Here is a 10849-nt window from a genome sequence, read left to right as displayed (position 1 = left end):
TAGTCCCAGTTCCATCTCTGCCTTGGCCTTCCTAACTACCCCCCTACATCCCCGAGCAACTGCAGAATAGCCCTCCCTGGTGATGACCCCTTCTTTCCAATGGGTATAAGCCTCCTTTTTAGCAAGGAGACATTCCCAGATGCTTTTGGTGAGCCATGGAGGCTTGTGTGCTCTCCTGCTCCCTTTGATCCTCGTTGAGATTACCTTCCTTTGGGCTTGGAGGATCATCTGCTTAAGGAGCGACCACTCTCCTTGTTCTTCACCGCCATATCCAAATCATTGATGAAGATGTTGAAAAGCACTGGGCCAAACAGCAACCCCTGTGGGACACCACTGGCCATTTCCCGCCAAGATGACACAGATCTGTTCCTTACAACTCTCTCAACTCTCTGGGTCCTTCCCCGCAGCCAGTTTCCTACCCACTTCGCTGTCTCACAGTTAAGCCCACAGTCTTCCAATGTTCCTGTGAGAACATTGTGGGATACGAGATCAAAAGCTTTTTGGAAGTCAAGGTATATAATGTCAACCTCCTCTCTCTTGTCCCAGTGGTGAGTCACCTGATTGTAAAAGGAGATGAGGTTGGTAAGACAAGACCTGGCCACAACAAAGCCATGCTGGTTTTCATTCAAAATCCTACCTTCTACAAACCTATCACACACAGCCTTCTTAATGAATTTTTCCAGAATTTTTCCCTGGGATAGAAATAATTGGCCTATAGTTACTCGGGTCCTCCCTCCTCCCCTTTTTGAAAATGGGCACAATATTGGCCCTCTTCCAGTCCTCGGGGACCTCCCCACAGTGCTACGAGTTTTGGAAGAGCTTCACCAGGGGTTTCATGATGGCTTCAGCCAGCTCTTTCAGCACTCTTGGATGAAGTTCATCTGGACCTACTGACTTATATATGTCCAATTTCTTTAATTGATCACATACCAGTTTTACGGCAATAGTATGAAGGCGGTCATTTGAATCCGGCTCATTCTATAGCTGGTGTGATTTTCCACTTGACCCAGTGGAAGATGGAGGCAAAGTAGTCATTCATGCGTTCAGTTTTCTCCTGAGTGCCGGTGACTAGCTGTCCTGAGTTGTTGAGCAATGGTTCAACACTCCCATTAGTTTTCCTCCTGTTTCCTGCATACCTAAAGAAGGACTTCTTGTTGTCCTTGATTCCCGTTGCTAATTTTAGTTCTGTCGCTGCCTTAGCTTTTCTAATCTGATCCCTACAAGAGCAGGTCATATATAGTCCCCCTTGGAGGCTGTCCCTAGCTTCCATTGAGTGTATGCCTCTTTCTTCTTTCTTAAGAGGACCATGATTTCCCTGTTTAGTCAAGAGGGCTTCCCAGCCCTTTTGCTACATCTCCTCCACATGGGAATGGACTTCATTTGTACTTCAAGGATCGTGTCCTTTAGGATCAACCACTCTTCATGCACTCCTTTCGCCTTTGTTCCCTGGCCCCTCAGCACATTCCCTACTAGTGACCTGAGCTTGATGAAGTTTGCATTTTTGAAATCCAAAACTTCAAGCTTGCTACACAATTCATCTGCCTTGCGACAGACTGTGAACATAATGGTTTCGTGGTCACTATTGCCCAGGCTACCATCTATGTTTAAGTCGGTAACCAAATCATCCCCTTTGGCCAGGAAAAGAGCTCTCAAGCAGCTTCCCCTGGTACAGCACAACCTACAGACTATGTTGTGTAGTTAATAGTGTTTTTCTTTGTTTTCTTTGCCTTTCTTTTAGTAATAAATTTATCCTCTGGGTTTATACTGCTTGCGAGGAGGGGAGTTTATTTATGTGGCACAACGTAGTAATTTATTTAGTGTTTCCCAGGTGGTTTGGGCAGGGACTCAAGCCAAGGTAAAATATATTTAGTACCCTAAAATTGAACCCAACCCTTGTTGTTGCCAACTGGTGCCCAGCACAAGGGTTACATGTAGATGGTCCCCATTTTATAATAGGCTGAACTAAAGTGCTAGGCCAAAAATACCTTCAAATTTTAGTCAGTTGGATACCCAATACACAATTTGCAGTTTTATTTTGGAAAAACTTGGTTAAAAAGATGTGTATTTAAAGCCAGCTAGTAATATAAAAGCAGATACAATTAATTACTTATTTTAAAATTGCCCTTATGTTTCTTTTAGTTTAAAATAATTTATTAGTTGGATGCTTTGTTCTTATCAACAATGAACATTTTTCAATAATCATTTCCTAGGAATTTATTTTCTGATTTATAGGGAGGCTGGGTTTAGATGCAAATGGGAAGCTGGCTTCTCAAAAAGCTCTTATTTATTCCCCTACGTTTCCCTGGTTTATTTTTTGGGTGCTTAATAGAAATTGTTCTTTTATTCTGATGAGATGCCCAGACAGGTCTTGGGAAGTAGATGGTTCCAGTTTTGTTTATATTCTCTGATTCTTTAATTCGCTTTACAGATTTGGGCTATCAGTCACTATCGGTTAAGCATTAGAGACCACCTCTCTAAAAGATTAGAGATAAACAATGAAAAGAAGAACAGGCAAGTGAAGAATTGGCCTAATGTTCTGTAGTCAATGGCAGGGCCTAAACCAAAGGATTTTAAGCTTTTCCAAATACTAGAGTAAAACTCTGACAGTGCCCCCAACACAGTGAAATAAAAACAATTAAGTCAGTTGGCTTGCAGGTAAGTTTAATATACTGCAGGAATGTACAGCAGTTTATCCTCCAACCTAACAACCAAATATATTCTTCTGCCTCCACACAGTTACAGTGCCAACCAATAAGCTGCACTCTTGCTTACACACCCAACAAGCTACTCTACATTTAAGCAAAGTGCTCCTCCTGTTCCTGTCTGATGAGTTGATAAACAGCCCGGTTTTTGAACAGCATGGGAACCAGGTGGAAGTATGAGGACATCTAAGAGGGTTCCCACAGAGATCGCGAAAGGTTCTGAGACATGATTCTTCATATGGGGATAGTGAAAACAAAAAGCATTGATATTGGCCCCACCTGCTGCTTATTCTATAGCTCTGCTTTCCATCATAACAAGCCAAAGCCATATCAATTTCTGCTGTGCTTTCTTCATTACAATGACAATGCCGAGACGCTGCCAAGGAGTCACTCACAGCATGATCATCTTTCTGCTCAGAGGCCCACATTTCAGTGCAGGGCACAGTCCCACCAACTCCCTTACTCCCAGCCAAAATATAGAAAATAGTTTCTGACCCAGTTAACCCAGATCAGTTTACAAATGCTATTTTCATTTAAATTTAAAAAAATATTTAAACTAACAGCTGAATAAACGGCACACGCATACGTACTGTGGGATTGGTTATAACCATAGTGTTATCAGTTACTGGGGCAACTGGATAAGCCAGGCACACATTGCTCCAGTCCAGATGTGTATCAGTGTCTCATTCTTTGTGAGGGAAGGACAGTATTCAAACAATCCCTAAAAGATGCCCAGGATGAAATTAAAAGATACAAACTCTTGAAGGCTGCCAGATTGAGCACACAATGCTCACATGGGAAGGCATTCAAGAACCAACCTTCCCCTCACTTCTGCATCTCTTGTGCACTGCAGGCATTCATACATCAAGGACAACATTTTGTTCTGTGTAACTTCAACTACCATCTTTCACACAGTTAGACATTACCATGTCATTTACATAACAAAAAGGCACCTACCTCAACTGAAACCTGTATTATGTGAATAATACAGCACACAGGACATTGATAAGGCTATGATTTTGGCACAGTAATTTCACAGAAGAGATGAAGAAAGAGGAGCAATTTTTTATGGAAACATTGCCAAGCATGCTTAGAACAACTGAAATGATAGCCTTATTGTGTGCATGTGCTTATTGCAGAGCCCTATTTCTAAGAGCCAGTTTCCCAGTCTTTCAGTAGGCCAACGCCTCTGCCTGAACTACACCTCCAACGATCTTATGAATTCTCCTCTCTGAGTGGCACACTGCATCACAAGAGCCACAGGTTTTCCTCAAGTTCACAGTCTGTGACTTGTATAAGTCTCACAACAAAACCATAGTTTAGACGACAGGGTGTGGAGCCCTACCATCTAGCCTGTGGGCCTCAGACCAACCCCACACACTACATGAGGCCTGCAGAGCTATCCTGGTATGCAAGCTGGACCCAGCACTGTAGGCACTCCCTGCAAGCACAATGAGTCAGTCCAGAGCATGCACTGCATGTAGCACCCACAGCAGATGAGCCCTGCACACTGGCTCCAGGGCTGGCCTGAATCAGATGCAGGGGCCTGTCTGGAGGGTGCTGCTTGCAGCATGTTCCATGCAGGTTTCCTTTACCATGTGCAGCACATGCAGCCAATCCAATCCCACATGCAACATGCACCAGTCCCGCACTAGGGCTCTCACTGTATACAGCACAAAGGCATGCGTTGCCTGTGGTGCCCTGCTGGACCAACCCTGCATGCCAGTTCTGATGCACACAGACAGCCACAGGACCAGTCTGGCCAGGAGGCCACATGCAGCCCACACTCTGGCCCCTGAGCAGATAAGTGCCTGTGGCAGGCACGGCTGGTGAACTCAGACTGGTGGGGCGGTGAAGCATCCCACAGGGGTGGTGGTTTGCAGCCTCCCGCCTACTGGCTGGAGTGCCCGGCCAGCTGCAAACCCCTCCCCTCCCACACTCCTGGCCAGCTGCAACACCCCCCACCCACCCACACACACACTCCCAGCCAGCTGCAAACTCCCCCTACCCCCACTTCCGTGGGACCCTCCACCACCCCACCAGTTGGAGTTTTTCAGCCACACCTGGCCCATGGCACAGGGTCCTGCCCACATGTGGCATGCAGGGCAAGCCTCTGTGCACTGCCTCTAGTGCATGGTCCCGATCTAGCCAGTGAACTGGCCTGGCAGGGCACCACAGGCAACACCCAGTGGAACCAAATGAGTTTGACATTAGCAAAAAACCTAAAATCACACTGTGGTATGCAAAACAGCCCTACACCAGTTACTCACATGCACATGAGGCTAGCATTCTCAAATGCCCCAGCTCTGTATATTTGTGGATACAGTGTAGTGGTATATGTTGCTGGAGTACCAAGCTCTCACATATATCCTGTGGAGGAATTCTGCCCCAAGTGATTGTGTCCTTCCCCGATTGCTACCCTAACCTTGAGCTTTCTGTGGAGGCCGGTTTGGTTACCAGCAGTAGCCTTGCACATCCTCCAGCCACTGGTCCCAAATTAAGTCTTGTTATTTAAGCTGACCAGTATTTTACCTTGCCAGCTGTCCCACTGAACTCATGGGATAACCTCTGTAACTGCAAACAACCCAACACAAGTAAGAGCTGCAGGAAGCAGCTCATAACAAGGCCAAGCTATGTATCAGGGCTTGTAATGTTATAAATTAGGCCACAATCTGTCCTTACATATATAATTATTAAGCCTTCAGGCCTGTCTGCTTGCCTGTAGCAAAGAAGCAATTTGTGCTACTGATAGCACAAATTAAGAGTATTACAAAACAGACAGGAACAAGGTTTAAAAATGTACAGTAGTGCATGTACAACAGTGCAAGAAACCAAACAAACCTCAACCCAAAGATACTGTGAAGCAAACTGCCCACTTTTGCAGCACTTCTAGCAATTATTCTGGCAGACAGTCAAGCGTTTTGCTTCACAGCAATATATGATGAAAACTCTTTAAAGTTCAGGAGTTAGCCACAGTTGTTGCAAAACTATAATAAATACGTTACAGGAAACAGTAACACAGCAACTTTGTTATCTCCTTTATAATTTCCAGTTTGAAAAATGGTTTTTTGGCTAATGAAAACATGAAGTTCAGTAAGAGGTGGAGGAGCTTTCATGACAGTGCAGAGATGGAGATAACATGAGATAATAACAATTATAATTAAAATAACAAATTGCTCTGTTCTAGTGGTCCCACCCCAGGAGCTCTCTGCAGTATTTGGCCTCCTCAAGAATAGGAATTATTAGTCACATGTGCTGGGCAAGCAACAGTAAAAATGGAATAGAAATCTGGGTAAGTCAAGGCCTGCAGTTAATAGGAGGGTCTGAAGACGTGGAAGGCTGGTATATGATGAGCCTGTGGCTGCTAGCTTACGAAAATATACTCATCTGCAGTTGTACTTAGTGCCTACCTTTTTGTTGGTTTATTCACCTGTCCTACATTGTCCAGTTCTTAGTGAGAGATGCCTGGTGCCATGACTGTATCTGTTTAATAACTATTTGTAGCAGCTGATAGCCATGAAGTCCAAATCAGCATCTTTAGATGCTACTGCATTAGATCCTAATCCTTACCTACATTATTTTGATAGAGATAACAAGGATTAGAGCCCAAAATACTCATCTTAGCCACTACCCAAGACACCTGAATCCTAAATTTTAGCACCAACAAGCTTTGACATGCTTTCAAGCATAATGAAAGAATTTGTAATGTAAAGATGCTCCCTGATAGGAGAGCCAGAATGTTAGAAATTGATAGATGATCCCTGAGTTAAGAAGCAGTTGGTTAGTCAGAGACACTAAAGGACTGCAGAGGCTTGTTTACTGCTCCCCCCAAAAAGTGTGTTGCTAGTTCTTCTCATTCGTGTATCCCTGCATTTCTTGAACCTGGCAATCACTACTTGTGAGCAGTGGGATTGAGAAAGGACTTGAAGAATTTGATATCCAAACTGAAAAAGGCTGGAAACTGAGAGCAAGTGGAGAAATATAGAGAGGTGGAAGGACAAGATCTCTGTAAGCAATGTGACTGCACAGTTAAATAAAAGGACAGCTAACCATGGACATTTTGCAGCCTTCACTTGCCCTTCTGCTGTTGGGCAATGCAGTAGAGAACTGGGGAGCAGTCAGATAAAGGTTGGGTGGGGGCTGCTCATGGCACAGCCTATTAGATTTCAACAAATCTGTGAATTCTGCTAATACCTTGTCACAAGGACATGAAAAAGAAAGAGGATAAAGGTTCGAATTTTACCTAGCAACCACAAGGGCAGAAAAGAAAACTGACTTAAGTAAAATCTTCAGTTTTCTTGCATATTGTAGGGGAGGAAGTCCAGGCTGTTTTTAACACCTTTGCCTTTGAAGAAGTTCAAAATATGCAGTTAACTGTAATACTGTCCAGATTTGAGTATTGCATGTAAACAAGAGTGAGTCTTGAAAGACAGATGATTTATGTGCAAACAAACAACAGGAAAAAGTATAGATCTGCACATTACTGAACTAAAGAGACTAAAGAGACTTTGTTTTCAGGAACTTGACAGAATCTCTGATTAGTGGCAGGATTATTTGTGGCATCAGACACCATATTACAAGATAGGCTATTGCATGAGAGAGACTTGTCCCTAGAAAAACTGTCCAAGTGTGCAATGTAGTAGAAACTGTGAAAGGCCCAGGCTGCAGACCTGAATGCACCAAAACAGGTCATCTATGCACTAGGCATGAAAGAATGTGGCCAGAGAAAGCCATCTTACAGGGTGGACTTTTTGGCTGGTAAGAAGCCACCTCAGAGGATGGCATTTTCCATCAGCAAGGAGCATGCTAAGTGTGAGAGAGAAAATAAGCAGACATGTACCAAGTATGGAAAGCAACATGGCCCCAAGCACGTGTGTTTTGCTTTAACTGTAACAAGAGGTACAGGGGTTTCAGAGTCGAAACTTAAAAACCTCAGTTGCATACAGTGGAGAGCATACCAGAAGATTTTTATATAGATATGGTAGAAAAAAGGAAAGAAAAAAAAAATCAGCAAGAGTGACTGGATTCTGCCAATGGAAGTGCATGGAACTATAACAGGGGGCCTTCTCCGGGGCCAATCTACCAATGCCCCGCCCACCTGTTCTGGACCAACCACCCACCTTCTTTTCTGCCACACCTTGTTGTTATCTAATTAAATTGTTAATTAGGCGGAAGGCTACCCATTTCTTGCCCTGATGCAGGGGGTGCTATCTGTAGCTCCGTTCCTCCCCTACACCTCAGCCCAAGCCTCGCAGATGGCATCTAGATGTTATCATCATCACCGGCCCCACTCTGGCCCCCAGAATCCTCCATTTTGAACCCCACATGGATCCCTCCACTCAGGCAGCCTACTGTGCTTTCATTCTAGGCTGCATAGCTCCCTGCGCTGTTTCCTGTTATGGGTGGGGTCCCCCCAGGACCTTTGGCTACACTGGCTCTGGCCTCACCTCCAGGCCAGTCAGAACCCCAGGCCTTCAGCTTTGGGCATTCCTCGTGGTGGGGCCCTGCCCTTCAACCGTTCTGGCCCCTGCCCCAGCACTGACCAGTTGGGGGATTTCAAGACAGGTTTCCAAGTCTGTAGCCCCACTGTCTCTCCAGGGTCCACCTTCCAGACCCTACAAGGGGGTAACCCACCTGGTTGTGGAAGCTGGGGTTATTAAGGCACCCCAACCTGACTTTCACTGGGGTGGTAACTGGCCTGGTATTTCCTGAGGGGCTCCCACGCCCCTGGTAACCCCACAAGCCAACCCACTCCTGGCAGGGTGCAGTTTTAGATCATGACCAGGACCTGGAGACACCAGACCACCCCCTACACCTCCTGCCCTAACTGCCAAGCTGTTCTAAGCAGCCTTACAGACAGGTGATGTTGCTGCCTGGCCTGCCAGCAGCAAAATGCTCTGTTTATATAGGCAGCCAGACATCTAAAATGGCCACTACAATCAAACACCTGCTGGCTGCATAGCTGAGTCCTTAAAGTGGCAGGCACAACCAGTGCCCTGCCACAGGAACACTGGTTTCATTTAAATTGGGCACTGGAGCTCAGGGGTGTGTGTAGACAAAATGAGGACCCTAAGTTTCATAGTTTCTAGGGTCGGAAGGGACCTGAGCAGATCATCTAGTCTGACCCCCTGCCATGGCAGGAAGAGCACTGGGGTCAAACGACCCCAGTAAGGTGGTCATCCAACCTCCTCTTAAAAACCCCCAGGGTGGGAGCCTGCACCACCTCACTTGGAAGCTGGTTCCAGACCCTAGCCGCCCTGACCGTGAAGTAGCGCCTCCTGATGTCCAACTTAAACCTTCCCTCCGCCAGCTTGTGACCATTGTTCCTGGTCACTCCTTGCGGCGCTCGGGGGAACAGGGACTCCCCCAGCGCCTGCTGATCCCCCCTAACCAGTTTATAACAGGCCACAAGATCCCCCCTCAGCCTTCTCTTTTGAAGGCTGAACAGGTTCAGGTCCCGCAACCTTTCCTCATAGGACCTACCCTGCTGTCCCTTGATCATACGAGTGGCCCTCCTCTGGACCCTCTCCATGCTGTCCACATCCCTCTTGAAGTGCGGCGCCCAGAACTGGACGCAGTACTCCAGCTGCGGCCTGACCAGTGCCGCATAGAGGGGGAGGATCACCTCCTTGGACCTGCTCGAGATGCATCTGTGGATGCACGACAAGGTGCAGTTGGCCTTCCTAGCCGCCTCCCCACATTGCCAACTCATGTTCATCTTGGAGTCAATAATGACTCCCAGATCCTTTTCCACCTCCGTGCTGACAAGAGGGGAGTTCCCCAGCCTGTATGTGTGGTGCCGATTGTTCCTCCCCAGGTGCATCACCTTACACTTGTCCGTGTTAAAGCGGTGGTTTTAAAAAAACACTGCTTCAATTTAGGGCTGATTAAACCCCTGTGTCATGCACACACCCTGAAGACTTACCTGCCTCTCCAGCGTGGAGGGGCGGGTGGCACCCACCCACAGGCACCCAGCTTGGGCGGTCCCAGGGGGCACTGCAGCTGTGGAGGAAAGCACCTGGCACCTGCACAGCTCAGGCAGGCAGGCAGGCTCCAGGGGGAGGAGGGAAAAAGATCAGGCTCACTGCTTTTCTTGGGCAGAGGCTGCTTTCCTGGGCTGCTGCCAGGCTGCCTGCAGTGTAGCAAAACCCCCAGTTTTTCTTTTTCTTTTTTTATTATTAAAAATAAATACATTCCCTTCCCTTCCCCAACCATTTCTGACTTTCTCTCTGCCCTCTCTATCTCTTATAAGTGATTGCAAGAAGTACTAGGTAAACTAAGTTCTTATACTCCCTTATAATAACAAGCCCCTTTTATAATGTAAACAGTGTTCTATTATGTTTGTATTGATTTTTACCGCGTAATATCGAATTGATATGATTTAGGCCTATGTCTGTAAAGTAATGTCAAGTAACGTCAAGTTTCCATTTTGAATGTCAAGACTCCATCTTGTATCCTCTGCCCGCATATAACCTATGTTGTAACTGTGAGTCGTGTCTAACCAGTCTCATGTATATTGGTTCCTGAATGAATGGGAATGAATGAGTGTGCTTGAGGTACAATGGTAGCAGGTCTCTACTGAATGATCAACTCAATGACTGGACCATCAATTCAATGACCGAACCATTGCCTTGCACTGACTCACCCAGGAATCGTGGACCTCACCCAGGAACAGAACAGAAACCAAGCATTTGAAAGACAAAGACGCTACAGAAGCTAACAATCCCACCATTGTGTCCCACTGGATAATGAGGACACCTGGATCTGCATGTAGGCATCTGAGCAGGACTGTCCTTGCTGGGACGTTTTCCTCCCATAGGAGACACAGGTAGCCCACCCCTATAAAAAAGGTGCTAGAGTGTAGCCTCCTTGGGACACCCTCTCCATCTGGACCAGCACTGCACCATGCCACCTATCCACCCAGAGGTCCTGCCAGTGACACACTCTGGACAACACTTTGCTGGAGAAGACCCCGACTGGCCATTAAAGATCAACTCACAGCCCAAGATAGGTAGCTATCACCCACCTTCCTTCCCCAAGCAAAGGACCTGGACTCTGTCCCTACACACTTTGACTTCAATCCTTCCACCAAGCCTTTTTGTCTCCTGCTACCACTGTGTGTGTGTGTGTGTGTGTGTGTGTGTGTG

This window comes from Gavialis gangeticus, unplaced genomic scaffold (assembly GCF_001723915.1).
Source record: "Gavialis gangeticus isolate Ggan-Ray unplaced genomic scaffold, GavGan_comp1, whole genome shotgun sequence".
NCBI lineage: Eukaryota > Metazoa > Chordata > Crocodylia > Gavialidae > Gavialis > Gavialis gangeticus.
This window is presented reverse-complemented; position numbering follows the sequence as displayed.